At 44.4% G+C, this 17810-nt stretch overlaps 2 long non-coding RNA genes across 2 annotated transcripts; one reads left to right on the top strand and one right to left on the bottom strand.

The window, feature by feature from the left end:
• Positions 1-3931: 3931 nt before the first annotated feature.
• Positions 3932-8353, bottom strand: LOC141069340 (uncharacterized). Its single transcript, XR_012226541.1, has 4 exons — positions 7567-8353; positions 7314-7466; positions 5923-6037; positions 3932-5152 (listed from the first exon to the last, which is right to left on the bottom strand). It is a non-coding gene; the product is annotated as an uncharacterized lncRNA (long non-coding RNA).
• A 4490-nt stretch (positions 8354-12843) lies between these two features.
• Positions 12844-14997, top strand: LOC141069339 (uncharacterized). The gene is made up of 2 exons (XR_012226540.1): positions 12844-13005; positions 13773-14997. It is a non-coding gene; the product is annotated as an uncharacterized lncRNA (long non-coding RNA).
• The last annotated feature ends 2813 nt before the right edge of the window (positions 14998-17810 follow it).

Raw genomic sequence — 17810 nt, 5'->3', positions numbered from 1 at the left:
CAATAAATGTATGTCTCATATGGCTCAGCAGACCATGTACAGTGTGGACAGGTCGAGAGCTGTGCATAGGCAGCAGAACTCTGAGGGAAGCATGGATAGAGGGCTGATTGTCGGCTTCTGTAATCCTCTGGTTTCAGCAGTCATGCACCGCAGTCTGCTGAGATGATTAGGCCGTTGTGTTGTCCTCTGCGTGTTCCATGCCACATGTCCATACCATATGTGACACGGCGATGGGTTCGGTGGTTGTTTGTGTTGTATGTCTTATTGTATTCTCCACCTGATCTTTGACCTTAATGTTCTAACAACCTTTGTTCTCGCTCCCATAGTTGTTTTAGACTTAATCCAGCGTCTTGATTGCTGTCCTCTCTGTCCCGTGTAATTGTTGTCTATATTGGCCCTGACCTGTGTCTGTTTGTGACTCTTCAGGTTTATTAGTTATCACTTCTTCTCAACCATATAGAGGGAAGCAGCTGAGAAGACTCCTATTGAGGCCTGCAGGTGCAGAGATCCGGGACCAGCGCTCAGAACGCCCTGCTGACAGTGATCGCTGAGTGTCATGTGAACCGAACCTTACAAAGACTCTTTGTAGATGGCATACAAGCCTTCTGAGCACTGATGACGAGGGACAAGGCAAAAGCTCCGAGCTCTAGCCATAAGGTTGGATAGGAAGCGTGACGTACCTACATATCGTTACATTTCATTAGTAAAGAGGCATCCAGTAAGTGGCACTAAAGTTCCTGTTCACTTCCTCTCTGAAGAGGCAATTTTCATATTTAATTTCCCAAAAGAGCATGCATGACTTATAAGTCTCCTCACTCTGGCATGCCAGGATCGTTGCTTCCAATAGGTGGCGCTAGAGTCCTAGTGTCCTTCCTCTCTGAAGAGGCAATTTCCATATTTCATTTCCCAGAGGAGCATGCATGGCCTATAAGTCTCCTCACTCTGACATGCCAGGTCTGACTTGTTACTCTCCACAAGAAGAAATGTTACCCATCAGACATGAGTAAAAGGAGAAAAGGTGTGACCATAAAAATGTATTAGAGGAGTCCTGTCACCAGGTTTTGTTGCCATGTGATCTGAGAGCAGCATATTATAGGGGCTGATTCCAGTGATGTGTCACTTACTAGGCTGTGCGTTATTTCAATAAAATCAGTATTCTGTCAGCAGGAGTTTATCACTGCAGGTCTTGTGCCTCCTAGTCCAACCCTGCCCCACCACTAATTAGCCTTTTCCTGTCACTATATGGTGTACACCGAAAGCTACCAATCAGTGGTTTGGGGACGGGGTTATACGGAGCTCAGCATTCTGAGCTCCGCTAGATCTGCAGCAGGAAAAAAACAGTGATTGTATTAAAATGATGACATTCAGACCAGTAAGTGACCCATTCTTTGGAATCAGGGTCTCAGCCCCGACATCATGCTGCTCTCAGATTTTATAACAAAATCCTGCTGACAGATTTCTTTACATTTAATAAAATTATTAACGTCTTCTTTTCTGGTTGTGAGATCTCCTTTAAACTGGTAATTGCTACTTTGAATGGAGCTACTATGGATATTCTCTACCACTCAGCTCCGGTTGGTGAGTATGGACACACGTCATTGCTAGTGATGCAGCTACTACAATAGAGGATGATAAAGGCTCCCTTGCGACTGAATAATTCGCTACAATCCTATTATTTTGATGGGTCCCTTACCTCCTAGAAATGGGTTTCCTTAGCAGTGTGTGTCTTATATTTTCAGGCAGATTCTTCGGTCGGTATCGTCGTCCTCTTCCCGTTATGATGCAGCTTTTCCCATTTTCTTATATGTAAGTCTACACAATAAACGATACACCTGATGAACACCAAACCCCCATTCATAGAATATAATTTAAGTGGCTACAAGAAATGTTTTAAAGAAGTTTTCCACTACTTTTATACTGATGCCTTATTCTTAGGACAGGACATCAATGTTTGATCTGCCGGGGTCCAGCACTCGGCACCCCCCGCCGATCGGGGCCGGCCGGAAGTCCTTGTGGAGCTTGGCTGTCTACTTGTAGAGGTCGGGGATGGTTACTGCACATCCGCATCCTATTGAATGGAATAGTGGGCTGATGTGTAGTACTGCGCGGCCACTGCAAGTAGACTGCATTCATCAATTGATTCCTGCCATTGCGTCAGTAGTATCACACACATCGATATATGACCAGCTAGGAGCATGCTCATACAGTCTACAGTTTCTAAATTCATGTTAAAGGGAATTTGCCAACTGGTTTTGTATACTAATTCTGAAAGCAGCGTGATGTGGGGGCAGAGACCCTGATTTCAGTGATGTGTCACTTACTGGGCTGCTAACTGTAGTTTTGATAAAAATCACAACATGGGAAAGTTACTTGCTGCTTTTTGGCCTTTTTAACACCTAGAGTTTAATTTGTAGCACAAAATTACATTTTGCGCAAAATTATTGGGCAATTTGGAATTTTGATGATTACTTTTATTACTGAACAACTGCAGTGCTGTCTCTCAGTCCAAAGGATTAAAGTTGTTAACTATCGGCCTGCTGTATCTGGCGCCGGCTCAGGGCAGTCCCAGACTGTTCCTGTTGACGACTCACCTCCTCTATCTCCACAGAGTAGCTCTACCTTTTCCGCTCTGCTGATGATTCCCCTGCTTCTTCTCTGCAGAACAGCTTTACCTCTTCCGCTTTGCTCTGCTGACGATTCCCTTTCTCCATATCCGCAGAGCACCTCTACCTCTTCCTCATTGCTCTGCTGCTGATTCACCTGCTCCATCTCCGCAGAGCATTTCTACCTCTTCCGCTCTGCTGACAATTCACCTGCTTCATCTCCACAGAGCAGCTCTACCTCTTCTGCTCTGCTCTGCTGACGATTCACCTGCTTCATTTCTGCAGAGCAGTTCTACCTCTTCCTCTCTGCTCTGCTGATGATTCACCTGCTTCATCTCCGCAAAGCAGCTCTACCTCTTCCTCATTGCTCTGCTGCTGATTCACCTGCTTCATCTCTGCAGAGCAGCTCTACCTCTTCCGCTCTGCTCTGCTGATGATTCACCTGCTCTATCTTCGCAGAGCAGCTCTACCTCTTCCTCATTGCTCTGCTGCTGATTCACCTGCTCCGTCTCCACAGAGCAGCTCCACCTCTTCCTCTCTGCTCTGTTGATGATTCACCTGCTCCTTTTCCACAGAGCAGCTCTACCTTTTCCTCTCTGCTCTGCTGATGATTCACCTACTTCATCTCCGCAGAGCAGCTCTACCTCTTCCTCTCTGCTCTGCTGATGATTCACCTGCTTCATCTCCGCAGAGCAGCTCTACCTCTTCCTCATTGCTCTGCTGCTGATTCACCTGCTCCATATCTGCAGAGCTGCTCCACCTCTTCCTCATTGCTCTGCTGCTGATTCACCTGCTCCATCTCCGCAGAGCAGCTCCACCTCTTCCTCTCTGCTCTGTTGATGATTCACCTGCTCCTTTTCCACAGAGTAGTTCTACCTCTTCCTCTCTGCTGATGATTCACCTGCTTCATCTCCACAGAGTAGCTCTACCTCTTCCTCTCTGCTCTGTTGATGATTCACCTGCTTCATCTCCGCAGAGCAGCACTACCTCTTCCGCTCTGCTCTGCTGACGGGATGACTGCCTGCATCATGCTGACTGACAGCCAGCTTCCTGCAGTTAGGCATCAGGGACCTGGCTGCCGATCAGCCCGACCTCGGCAGTTGCGCCCAGTCAACAGAGCAGAGCGGAAGAAGAAGAGCTGTTCTGTTGGTGTGGAGCAGCCAAATCGCCAACAGGAGCGTTCAGTGACTGCTCTGTACCGGCAGAAATTGGTGCAGGCAGGTCGTTAGCAACAACATGCCTGTTAGCTATTATCCAAAATAACAGAAGCCTAATAGACAAAATGCTTCATGAAAAGACCATCCAACAAGAAGAAGGAAGCAATGCCTAAAAATTCAAACTTTATTATGACATAATAAAATATCACAGAAAAAATCCATAGATATATAGAGACATAATTATACGGGGGACGTGACACACAAAAAACCGCATCTAGGGCAAATGGCAATGCTGCATATAATATAGTCTTATAATTCCCTAGCAAACAGTAAAGCCACAGGAATGCACAGATCTGATTATTAGTAAAAACGCAAAGGTATATAGAGGTGCCAAATTCAATAAAGCACATGGGAGTGCAAAAGACAAGCCAAATTGGGGATACTGGGCAATATAGCATGCATATGCACTAGTGGCAATAAAAACATAAACCCAGCATACATCCAGGCGATGTTAAAAGGTTGCTGCTAAAGCATATTTACTTTAAGGTGCGGGCAGGAGACCCCTGACGCACGTTTCGCGTTAGCTTTCTCAAAGAGGAACATAACTAGGCTGCCTTTGCATTCTTTTATATAGCAGTGGAGTGAAAGGGGAAGCGGCAGTGATGGGCGCTTCCTGTGCGCGGCCCGGGCAAGCATCGTCATTGATCGGCGCCGTGTGAAGCCACGCCTCCTCCAAACTCGACGCGTCAGAGCAGGAGAGGGGAGGCGGCAGCACAGGGACGCGTCGCCATGACGACGCCGGAGACCGGACCACGCACAGGACACGCCACATCATCCAGAATAAAACAGGAAGGGAATGAAAAATTCATGCGCTAAATAGAGGTAAAGATTCCCTATGTTTCCAAATAAAAATATGCCCTTTATAAAGGGGAAAAAAGGGGACTAAAAATGTGAACAATAAATTTAGTTACATATTAAAGCATATAATACCAATACCAATAGCACGATAAATTAGATTATTTACGTGAATATATATTGAGTGAACAGGGAAAGTGCTAAATTAGTGAGACAATGCAGTGCCACTGGAAAAATGTCATATTAGTGAAATAATCACAATAAATATATTTAAAAAAGAGTCCCCCAAAAGAGGAGGAAAGGAAAAAAGGACATCCAAGCCCATGTGTGATAAACGACCGCATAATGTATAAAAGATGTGAGACATGTAATATATAATATAATAATAATATCTTCTTTCAAATGCGACAACTGGAAAAGGGGCAAGCGTGGAACCATAGGATTTCCTCCAAACAACGCAGGGGAAAGGGCAGGCTTGGAACGCCACATCCACATTGATATTCAGCCAGAAGCAGAGGCAGCTATATTTCAAGACATCTAAAAAAAATCAAAATTAAAATCAAAATTAAAACAAAGAATAAAAAGGATAAAGGGGGGGAAAGAAAAACAGAGCTTATAAAAGAAAACTACAAAAAAGGTGCGAAACTGATAACCTCATTAAGACCATCAGGCTGTATAGAATGAATCCTGGATATCCATCGTGCTTCCAATTGTGCAAGCATCTTTCTCCAATCACCACCCCTAATATCAACATGCACCTTATCTATTCCAAAGGCCTTCAACAGACTAGCATTGCAATCGTGCATTAATTTAAAGTGCCGTGGTATCGGTTTTAGAGAGGAGGTATCCTGTATATCTGCGGCATTCACGATGTCGCGATAGTGCTCCCTAATTCTAGTCTTTAAAGGCCTTGAAGTTAACCCGACATAGATTTTGGGGCATGGACAATGGGCATAATACACCACTCCAAAAGAATCACAGGTGATGTGCTGCGTAATCGAAAAAGTCTCACCATTGCTGGATTCAAATGTAGTGGCTCGTGCCATATTGGGGCATGCAATACAACTACCGCATGGGAAGAAGCCCCAAAGAGGACCCCTGGATCCAAAAGCCCTCCCCGGTTGAGGACCGGGATAATAACTTCGGACAATATGATTTTTCAAATTAGGTGATTTCTTGTAAGTGATGGATGGATAGTCTAAAAGACATTTAGCCAAACATCTGTCTTCTTTTAGTATGGGCCAGAATTTCTTTAGGGAATCCTGCATGCCCCACCAATTGGTGTTAAAAGTCGTAATAAACCTTACCTTTGAATCTTGAACAGGTTTAGAATGTGGTTTCAAAAGCTCATTACGATCAGATTTTTTTGCTGCTTGCAGACCTTTTTTAATGCATCTTCGCGAGTAACCCCTTTCCTGAAACCTATGAAACAAATCATCCGCTTGCTCAATGAAGTTGTTCTCGTTGGGGCAAATTCTCTTGGCCCTAAGGAATTGACCCTTAGATATACCTTTTATCAGAGAGCAGGGATGGGAGGAGGAGGCATGAAGGAGCGAGTTAACAGATGTTTCTTTGCGGAAGATGTTGGTTTCCAAGAAACCACTCGAGGGGTTGGTAATCAAAATGTCAAGAAAGTCAATGGAGGACTGACTATATTTACATGTTAACTTAATGTTCAGCTTGTTGTCATTTAATGTCCCAACAAAATCAAGGAGGTCCCGCTCTGAGCCCTGCCATATCATGAGAATGTCATCGATATAGCGGACCCAGAGCAAGACCCCCTCGATATGTGCAATGGGTTTGGTGAAAAAAATTTCTCGTTCCCACATGCCCATGAAAAGATTTGCATAGGCAGATGCAAAAGCAGCACCCATTGCGGTCCCCTGCTGTTGTAAATAAATACTCTGTTTAAAAATGAAAAAGTTATGCTCCAGAGTGAATTTCAACAACAAAAGCAGGAATTCGATGAAATCCGGATTGTGCTCGGACATATACAAAAAAGTTTTAGTGGCCATAATCCCATCCTGATGCTGTATTGATGTGTATAACGCCTCCACATCCATGGTGACTAGCCACATATCTTTTTCAAGGGGGATACCATCGATTTGTTTCAAAACGTCCCCAGAATCCTTTACATAGGAGGGAAGGTCGGCTACCAGAGGTTTCAAATAAAAATCCAGAAATTTGGAAATAGTCTCACATAAGTTCCCATTGCCCGAGACAATGGGACGTCCAGGAGGAGAGGAAGCATTTTTATGAACTTTCGGTATAAAATATATGCATGCCATTTTGGGATAAAGAGGTATCAGATGGTCCCTGAGAGCCTTGGTGATGGTGCCTGTATCAAAAGCTTGATCAAGAATATCCTGCAGCTCCCTTTTAAATTTAAAGGTGGGGTTGAATGTTAATTTGTTGTAGCAGGTGTCATTCCTAAGTTGTCGAAAGGCTTCCCTTTCATACATTGAAATCGGCCACACCACCACATTACCCCCTTTATCAGCCTGCTTGATGACAACCCCTTTAAGATTTTTAAGCTCATTAAGAGCTGCCCTCTGTGAAAAAGTCAAATTATCCCCAGAACCTGAGCGTTTTAATTTCTCAAATTCCTTTGTCACAGGTTTGACAAAAAGTTCAATATGAGGATAAAGATTGAGAGGGGGGAATTTTTTAGGGACAGGGGGATGGAAAGTATCCTTACCTGGAGTGGCCGCAATTTGTTGATCATCCCCCAATTCTTCAAGGATGGAAATAGCATGCAGCTCATCTTCAGTTCAATCCTCCCCCATTCTGGGTTTATCATGCAGCTTTCTCAAAATTAGTTTGCCGGCAAAGAGGTGGAGATCTTTGGTGGCTAAGAATGAGTCAAAGGGAGAAGCTGGTGAAAACGACAGACCCAGACTTAAAACCTCCAATTGTGAGGGGGTTAATTCTATGGAAGACAGATTGATTACCTGCATCCTGGCAGAACTGTGCATAGTCCGCCCATATGTTTTTTTGGGGGTATGACCTCTTCCAACGTTATTGTTTTTCCTCAGGTTGTAGGTTCGTTGTTGCGCTTTACTACTCTCCCTGGAGGATGCTGACGAAATGGAGGAGGAGCGGGATGTAGATCGCCCCCGCGTATCATAGGAAGATCATTTGTAAACGGCACCATCATTAAAATCCTTTAGGTCTCTTTGAAATTTCCTAGTTTTCACCTCCTTAACCTCCTTCTCCCACGTTAGAAACTGATTATCCAAATCCTTGATAAGAGTCTCAATCTCGGAGGTAGAAAGACATTCCAACAATTTCTGACGCGTACAGTCTATGTCGGTATCCAGTTTTTCTAGAGTTTTTCTATCATTCCCAATGAGGAGTTCTATCAAGGATTTGGAGCACAAAGTACAGGCATCCTCCCATCTGGTTCTAAATAAGGGGTCATCAATATTAAAGGAAGGCATGATTCGGATCCGCAAACCCCTTGGTATCAAATTTTTAGCCAAATAGGACTCTAACGAGGCCTTATTCCACCATGTTTTAGTTCTTTTTTTAAGAAAAACTTTCAAAGAATTTTTAAGCTCCGTTTTCTGACCACCTTCACCAATACCTGATTGCGTGGCGTCCCCACAAAACACAGTGTCCACGCAAGAGAGCCAATTTTTGTCTCTTGCTTTATAATCCATTCTGGCAGAAAAAAAAACTGTAAAGAATACAGAGTTTTAGTAATTATCCAAAATAACAGAAGCCTAATAGACAAAATGCTTCACGAAAAGACCATCCAACAAGAAGAAGGAAGCAATGCCTAAAAATTCAAACTTTATTATGACATAATAAAATATCACAGAAAAAATCCATAGATATACAGTGGGGCAAAAAAGTATTTAGTCAGTCAGCAATAGTGCAAGTTCCACCACTTAAAAAGATGAGAGGCGTCTGTAATTTACATCATAGGTAGACCTCAACTATGGGAGACAAACTGAGAAAAAAAAATCCAGAAAATCACATTGTCTGTTTTTTTTTCATTTTATTTGCATATTATGGTGGAAAATAAGTATTTGGTCAGAAACAAAATTTCTTCTCAATACTTTGTGATATATCCTTTGTTGGCAATGACAGAGGTCAAACGTTTTCTGTAAGTCTTCACAAGGTTGCCACACACTGTTGTTGGTATGTTGGCCCATTCCTCCATGCAGATCTCCTCTAGAGCAGTGATGTTTTTGGCTTTTCGCTTGGCAACACGGACTTTCAACTCCCTCCAAAGGTTTTCTATAGGGTTGAGATCTGGAGACTGGCTAGGCCACTCCAGGACCTTGAAATGCTTCTTACGAAGCCACTCCTTCGTTGCCCTGGCGGTGTGCTTTGGATCATTGTCATGTTGAAAGACCCAGCCACGTTTCATATTCAATGCCCTTGCTGATGGAAGGAGGTTTGCACTCAAAATCTCACGATACATGGCCCCATTCATTCTTTCATGTACCCGGATCAGTCATCCTGGCCCCTTTGCAGAGAAACAGCCCCAAAGCATGATGTTTCCACCACCATGCTTTACAGTAGGTATGGTGTTTGATGGATGCAACTCAGTATTCTTTTTCCTCCAAACACGACAAGTTGTGTTTCTACCAAACAGTTCCAGTTTGGTTTCATCAGACCATAGGACATTCTCCCAAAACTCCTCTGGATCATCCAAATGCTCTCTAGCAAACTTCAGACGGGCCCGGACATGTACAGGCTTAAGCAGTGGGACACGTCTGGCACTGCAGGATCTGAGTCCATGGTGGCGTAGTGTGTTACTTATGGTAGGCCTTGATACATTGGTCCCAGCTCTCTGCAGTTCATTCACTATGTCCCCCCGCGTGGTTCTGGGATTTTTGCTCACCGTTCTTGTGATCATTCTGACCCCACGGGGTGGGATTTTGCGTGGAGCACCAGATCTAGGGAGATTATCAGTGGTCTTGTATGTCTTCCATTTTCTAATTATTGCTCCCACAGTTGATTTCTTCACTCCAAGCTGGTTGGCTATTGCAGATTCAGTCTTCCCAGCCTGGTGCAGGGCTACAATTTTGTTTCTGGTGTCCTTTGACAGCTCTTTGGTCTTCACCATAGTGGAGTTTGGAGTCAGACTGTTTGAGGATGTGCACAGGTGTCTTTTTATACTGATAACAAGTTTAAACAGGTGCCATTACTACAGGTAATGAGTGGAGGAAAGAGGAGACTCTTAAAGAAGAAGTTACAGGTCTGTGAGAGCCAGAAATCTTGATTGCTTGTTTCTGACCAAATACTTATTTTCCACCATAATATGCAAATAAAATGAAAAAAAACCAGACAATGTGATTTTCTGGATTTTTTTTTCTCAGTTTGTCTCCCATAGTTGAGGTCTACCTATGATGTAAATTACAGACGCCTCTCATCTTTTTAAGTGGTGGAACTTGCACTATTGCTGACTGACTAAATACTTTTTTGCCCCACTTTATAGAGACATAATTATACGGGGGACGTGACACACAAAAAACCGCACCTAGGGCAAATGGCAATGCTGCATATAATATAGTCTTATAATTCCCTAGCAAACAGTAAAGCCACAGTAATGCACAGATCTGATTATTAGTAAAAACACAATGGTATATAGAGGTGCCAAATACAATAAAGCACATGGGAGTGCAAAAGACAAGCCAAATTGGGGATACTGGGCAATATAGCATGCATATGCACTAGTGGCAATAAAAACATAAACCCAGCATACATCCAGGCGATGTAAAAAGGTTGCTGCTAAAGCATATTTACCTTAAGGTGCGGGCATGAGACCCCTGACGCGCATTTCGCGTTAGCTTTCTCAAAGGGGAACATAACTAGGCTGCCTTTGCATTCTTTTATATAGCAGTGGAGTGAAAGGGGAAGCGGCAGTGATGGGCGCTTCCTGTGCGCGGCCCGGGCAAGCATCGTCATTGATCGGCGCCGTGTGAAGCCACGCCTCCTCCAAACTCGACGCGTCAGAGCAGGAGAGGGGAGGCGGCAGCACAGGGACGCGTCGCCATGACGACGCCAGAGACCGGACCACGCACAGGACACGCCACATCATCCAGAATAAAACAGGAAGGGAATGAAAAATACATGCGCTAAATAGAGGTAAAGATTCCCTATGTTTCCAAATAAAAATATGTCCTTTATAAAGGAGAAAAAAGGGGACTAAAAATGTGAACAATAAATTTAGTTACATATTAAAGCATATAATACCAATACCAATAACACGATAAATTAGATTATTTAAGTGAATATATATTGAGTGAACAGGGAAAGTGCTAAATTAGTGAGACAATGCAGTGCCACTGGAAAAATGTCATATTAGTGAAATAATCACAATAAATATATTTAAAAAAGAGTCGCCCAAAAGAGGAGGAAAGGAAGAAAGGACATCCAAGCCCAAGCGTCAGAAATTGTTGGAATGTCTTTCTACCTCCGAGATTGAGACTCTTATCACGGATTTGGATAATCAGTTTCTAACGTGGGAGAAGGAGGTTAAGGAGGTGAAAACTAGGAAATTTCAAAGAGACCTAAAGGATTTTAATGATGGTGCCGTTTACAAATGATCTTCCTATGATACGCGGGGGCGATCTACATCCCGCTCCTCCTCTATTTCGTCAGCATCCTCCAGGGAGAGTAGTAAAGCGCAACAACGAACCTACAACCTGAGGAAAAACAATAACGTTGGAAGAGGTCATACCCCCCAAAAAACATATGGGCGGACTATGCACAGTTCTGCCAGGATGCAGGTAATCAATCTGTCTTCCATAGAATTAACCCCCTCACAATTGGAGGTTTTAAGTCTGGGTCTGTCGTTTTCACCAGCTTCTCCCTTTGACTCATTCTTAGCCACCAAAGATCTCCACCTCTTTGCCCGCAAACTAATTTTGAGAAAGCTGCATGATAAACCCAGAATGGGGGAGGATTGAACTGAAGATGAGCTGCATGCTATTTCCATCCTTGAAGAATTGGGGGATGATCAACAAATTGCGGCCACTCCAGGTAAGGATACTTTCCATCCCCCTGTCCCTAAAAAATTCCCCCCTCTCAATCTTTATCCTCATATTGAACTTTTTGTCAAACCTGTGACAAAGGAATTTGAGAAATTAAAACGCTCAGGTTCTGGGGATAATTTGACTTTTTCACAGAGGGCAGCTCTTAATGAGCTTAAAAATCTTAAAGGGGTTGTCATCAAGCAGGCTGATAAAGGGGGTAATGTGGTGGTGTGGCTGATTTCAATGTATGAAAGGGAAGCCTTTCGACAACTTAGGAATGACACCTGCTACAAAAAATTAACATTCAACCCCACCTTTAAATTTAAAAGGGAGCTGCAGGATATTCTTGATCAAGCTTTTGATACAGGCACCATCACCAAGGCTCTCAGGGACCATCTGATACCTCTTTATCCCAAAATGGCATGCATATATTTTATACCGAAAGTTCATAAAAATGCTTCCTCTCCTCCTGGACGTCCCATTGTCTCGAGCAATGGGAACTTATGTGAGACTATTTCCAAATTTCTGGATTTTTATTTGAAACCTCTGGTAGCCGACCTTCCCTCCTATGTAAAGGATTCTGGGGACGTTTTGAAACAAATCGATGGTATCCCCCTTGAAAAAGATATGTGGCTAGTCACCATGGATGTGGAGGCGTTATACACATCAATACAGCATGAGGATGGGATTATGGCCACTAAAACTTTTTTGTATATGCCCGAGCACAATCCGGATTTCATCGAATTCCTGCTTTTGTTGTTGAAATTCACTCTGGAGCATAACTTTTTCATTTTTAAACAGAGTATTTATTTACAACAGCAGGGGACCGCAATGGGTGCTGCTTTTGCATCTGCCTATGCAAATCTTTTCATGGGCATGTGGGAACGAGAAATTTTTCTCACCAAACCCATTGCACATATCGAGGGGGTCTTGCTCTGGGTCCGCTATATCGATGACATTCTCATGATATGGCAGGGCTCAGAGCGGGACCTCCTTGATTTTGTTGGGACATTAAATGACAGCAAGCTGAACATTAAGTTAACATGTAAATATAGTCAGTCCTCCATTGACTTTCTTGACATTTTGATTACCAACCCCTCGAGTGGTTTCTTGGAAACCAACATCTTCCGCAAAGAAACATCTGTTATCTCGCTCCTTCATGCCTCCTCCTCCCATCCCTGCTCTCTGATAAAAGGTATATCTAAGGGTCAATTCCTTAGGGCCAAGAGAATTTGCTCCAACGAGAACAACTTCATTGAGCAAGCGGATGATTTGTTTCATAGGTTTCAGGAAAGGGGTTACTCGCGAAGATGCATTAAAAAAGGTCTGCAAGCAGCAAAAAAATCTGATCGTAATGAGCTTTTGAAACCACATTCTAAACCTGTTCAAGATTCAAAGGTAAGGTTTATTACGACTTTTAACACCAATTGGCGGGGCATGCAGGATTCCCTAAAGAAATTCTGGCCCATACTAAAAGAAGATAGATGTTTGGCTAAATGTCTTTAGACTATCCATCCATCACTTACAAGAAATCACCTAATTTGAAAAATCATATTGTCCGAAGTTATTATCCCGGTCCTCAACCGGGGAGGGCTTTTGGATCCAGGGGTCCTCTTTGGGGCTTCTTCCCATGCGGTAGTTGTATTGCATGCCCCAATATGGCACGAGCCACTACATTTGAATCCAGCAATGGTGAGACTTTTTCGATTACGCAGCACATCACCTGTGATTCTTTTCGAGTGGTGTATTATGCCCATTGTCCATGCCCCAAAATCTATGTCGGGTTAACTTCAAGGCCTTTAAAGACTAGAATTAGGGAGCACTATCGCGACATCGTGAATGCCGCAGATATACAGGATACCTCCTCTCTAAAACCGATACCACGGCACTTTAAATTAATGCACGATTGCAATGCTAGTCTGTTGAAGGCCTTTGGAATAGATAAGGTGCATGTTGATATTAGGGGTGGTGATTGGAGAAAGATGCTTGCACAATTGGAAGCACGATGGATATCCAGGATTCATTTTATACAGCCTGATGGTCTTAATGAGGTTATCAGTTTCGCACCTTTTTTGTAGTTTTCTTTTATAAGCTCTGTTTTTCTTTCCCCCCTTTATCCTTTTTATTCTTTGTTTTAATTTTGATTTTAATTTTGATTTTTTTAGATGTCTTGAAATATAGCTGCCTCTGCTTCTGGCTGAATATCAATGTGGATGTGGCGTTCCAAGCCTGCTCTTTCCCCTGCGTTGTTTGGAGGAAATCCTATGGTTCCACGCTTGCCCCTTTTCCAGTTGTCGCATTTGAAAGAAGATATTATTATTATATTATATATTACATGTCTCACATCTTTTATACATTATGTGGTCGTTTATCACACATGGGCTTGGATGTCCTTTTTTCCTTTCCTCCTCTTTTGGGGGACTCTTTTTTAAATATATTTATTGTGATTATTTCACAAATATGACATTTTTCCAGTGGCACTGCATTGTCTCACTAATTTAGCACTTTCCCTGTTCACTCAATATATATTCACTTAAATAATCTAATTTATCGTGTTATTGGTATTGGTATTATATGCTTTAATATGTAACTAAATTTATTGTTCACATTTTTAGTCCCCATTTTCCCCTTTATAAAGGGCATATTTTTATTTGGAAACATAGGGAATCTTTACCTCTATTTAGCGCATGTATTTTTCATTCCCTTCCTGTTTTATTCTGGATGATGTGGCGTGTCCTGTGCGTGGTCCGGTCTCTGGCGTCGTCATGGCGACGCGTCCCTGTGCTGCCGCCTCCCCTCTCCTGCTCTGACGCGTCGAGTTTGGAGGAGGCGTGGCTTCACACGGCGCCGATCAATGACGATGCTTGCCCGGGCCGCGCACAGGAAGCGCCCATCACTGCCGCTTCCCCTTTCACTCCACTGCTATATAAAAGAATGCAAAGGCAGCCTAGTTATGTTCCCCTTTGAGAAAGCTAACGCGAAACGCGCGTCAGGGGTCTCCTACCCGCACCTTAAGGTAAATATGCTTTAGCAGCAACCTTTTAACATCGCCTGGATGTATGCTGGGTTTATGTTTTTATTGCCACTAGTGCATATGCATGCTATATTGCCCAGTATCCCCAATTTGGCTTGTCTTTTGCACTCCCATGTGCTTTATTGTATTTGGCACCTCTATATACCATTGCGTTTTTACTAATAATCAGATCTGTGCATTCCTGTGGCTTTACTGTTTGCTAGGGAATTATAAGACTATATCATATGCAGCATTGCCATTTGCCCTAGGTGCGGTTTTTTGTGTGTCACGTCCCCCGTATAATTATGTCTCTATATATTTATGGATTTTTTCTGGGATATTTTATTATGTCATAATAAAGTTTGAATTTTTAGGCATTGCTCCCTTCTTCTTGTTGGATGCCTGTTAGCTATTAGGCCAATAGTAAAAAATTAAAACAGTTATGGATATACATTGTTGATTTTACTGAATGCTGAAATCACAAATCACTTTTGCATTCCTTCCTTTCATTTTATGGCTGAAAAGCATGTCCAACAGCCACACACATGCCAAGGAAGGTTTAGGGTGCCCTATTTTAAAATTAGGATGTCACCCCATTGTGACATAAGTGAGTGCCAAGTCTTCACCTTGAAAACAATTACAACTTAGTTAAACAATGAGATAAATATGAAAAGGCAGTAAATAAACACAGAATCAGTGAGCAAAACAGAGACCGATCTACATTGGTCATGTGGGCACAGGTTTCCGGAACAAAATGTCCCATCACATTGAGGTTTGTGGTTGTATGCTCTGCAGGCAGCAGTGAAACTTCAAATGTCACATTTCTGTAATTAGCACTTCCACACCATGAGGACACCTGTTATTTCTTCTCACTCATCCTAATCACTAAATACATCTCACAAAATTAGAATATCATCAAAAAGCTAATTTATCTCAGTTCATCAATACAAAAAGTGAAACTCATCTATAATATAACTGGCTAAGTGTCTCTCTGTCCGAAGCCTTTATAGACTGCGCAAGCGCGGAGTGTGTCTCCAGCAATATGGCGCCGGACAGCGCTATGGGCATGCACGTACTCCGGAGCCAGACTCCTCCCCCGGCCTCCAGCAGAACTTGGTGACAGCGCTGGAGCACAGGAAAGAAGGGTGAGTATAAATGGGTTTTTTTTGTATGTGTGTAGTTTTAATAGGAGTGAGGGGACCATGCATAACAGGATAGGGGAGGTGAGAGGACCATGCATACCAGGGTAGGGGAGGTAAGAGGACCACGCATACCAGGATAGGGGGGTGAGAGGACCATGCATACCAAGATAGGGGAGGTGAGAGGACCATGCTTACCAGGATTGGGGGATGAGGGGTACCATGCATACCAGGATTGGGGGATGACAGTACCATGCATACCAGGATTGAGGGATGAGGGGTACCACAAATACCAGGATTTGGGGGATGAGGGGTACCATGCATACCAGGATTGGGGGATGAGGGGTACCATGCATACCAGGATAGGGGGGTGAGGGGTACCATGCATACCAGGATTTGGGGATGACAGGACCATGCATACCAGGATTGGGGGATGAGGGGTACCTTGCATACCAGGATAGGGGGGTGAGGGGTACCATGCATACCAGGATTGAGGGGGATGACAGGACCATGCATACCAGGATTGGGGGATGAGGGGTACCATGCATACCAGGATAGGGGGGTGAGGGGTACCATGCACACCGGGTTAGGGGGGTGAAAGGTACCATGCATACCAGGATTGGGGGATGACAGGACCATGCATATCAGGATAGGGGGGTGAGAAGACCATGCATATCAGGATTGGGGGTTGAGGGGACCATGCATACCAGGATAGGGGGGTGAGAGGACCATGCATACCAGGAATGGGGGATGAGGGGTACCATGCATACCAGCATTGGGGGATGAGGGGTACCATGCATACCAGGATTGGGGGATGAGGAGTACCATGCATACCAGGATTAGGTGATGAGTGGTACCATGCGTACCAGGATTGGGGCATGAGGGGTACCATGCATACCAGGATTGGGGGATGAGGGGACCATGCATACCAGGATAGGGGGTCATACATACCAGGATAGGGATGAGGGAGTACCATGCATACCAGGATTGGGGAATGAGGGGTACCATGCATACCAGGATTAGGGGATGAGGGGTACCATGCATACCAGGATTAGGGGATAAGGGGTACCACAAATACCAGGATTTGGGGGATGAGGGGTACCAAGCATACCAGGATTGGGGGATGAGGGGTACCATGCATACCAGGATAGAGGGGTGAGGGGTACCATGCATACCAGGATTTGGGGATGAGGGGTACCATGAATACCAGGATTGGGGGATGAGGGGTACCATGCATACCAGGATAGGGGGGTGAGGGGTACTATGCATAGCAGGATAGGGGGGTGAGGGGTACCATGCATACTAGGATTGGGGGATGACAGGACCATGCGTACCAGGATAGGGGGTGAGGGGACCATGCATACCAGGATAGGGATGAGGGAGTACCATGCATACCAGGATTGGGGGATGAGGGGTACCATGCATACCAGGATAGGGGGGTGAGGGGTACCATGCATAGCAGGATAGGGGGGGTGAGGGGTACCATGCACACTAGGATTGGTTGATGACAGGACCATGCATACCAGGATTGGGGGGTGAGGGGACTATGCATACCAGGATAGGGATGAGGGAGTACCATGCATACCAGGATTGGGGGACGACAGGACCATGCATACCAGGATTGGGGGATGAGGGGTACCATGCATACCAGGATAGGGGGGTGAGGGGTACCATGCATACCAGGATTGGGGGATGACAGGACTGTGCATACCAGGATTGGGGGATGAGGGGTACCATGCATACCAGGATTGGGGGATGAGGGGTAACATGCATACCAGGATTGGGGGATGAGGGGTACCATGCATACCAGGATAGGGTGGTGAGGGGTACCATGCATAGCATGATATGGGGGTGAGGGGTACCATGCATACCTAATTGGGGGATGACAGGACCATGTATACCAGGATTGGGGGGTGAGGGGACCATGCATACCAGGATAGGGATGAGGGAGTACCATGCATACCAGGATTGGGGGATGACAGGACCATGCATACCAGGATTGGGGGATGAGGGGTACCATGCATACCAGGATTGAGGGGGATGACAGGACC

Source organism: Dendrobates tinctorius, unplaced genomic scaffold (assembly GCF_039654945.1).
Source record: "Dendrobates tinctorius isolate UK_male_01 unplaced genomic scaffold, ASM3965494v1 ptg000258l, whole genome shotgun sequence".
Taxonomy (NCBI): Eukaryota; Metazoa; Chordata; class Amphibia; order Anura; family Dendrobatidae; genus Dendrobates; species Dendrobates tinctorius.
This window is presented reverse-complemented; position numbering and strand designations above follow the sequence as displayed.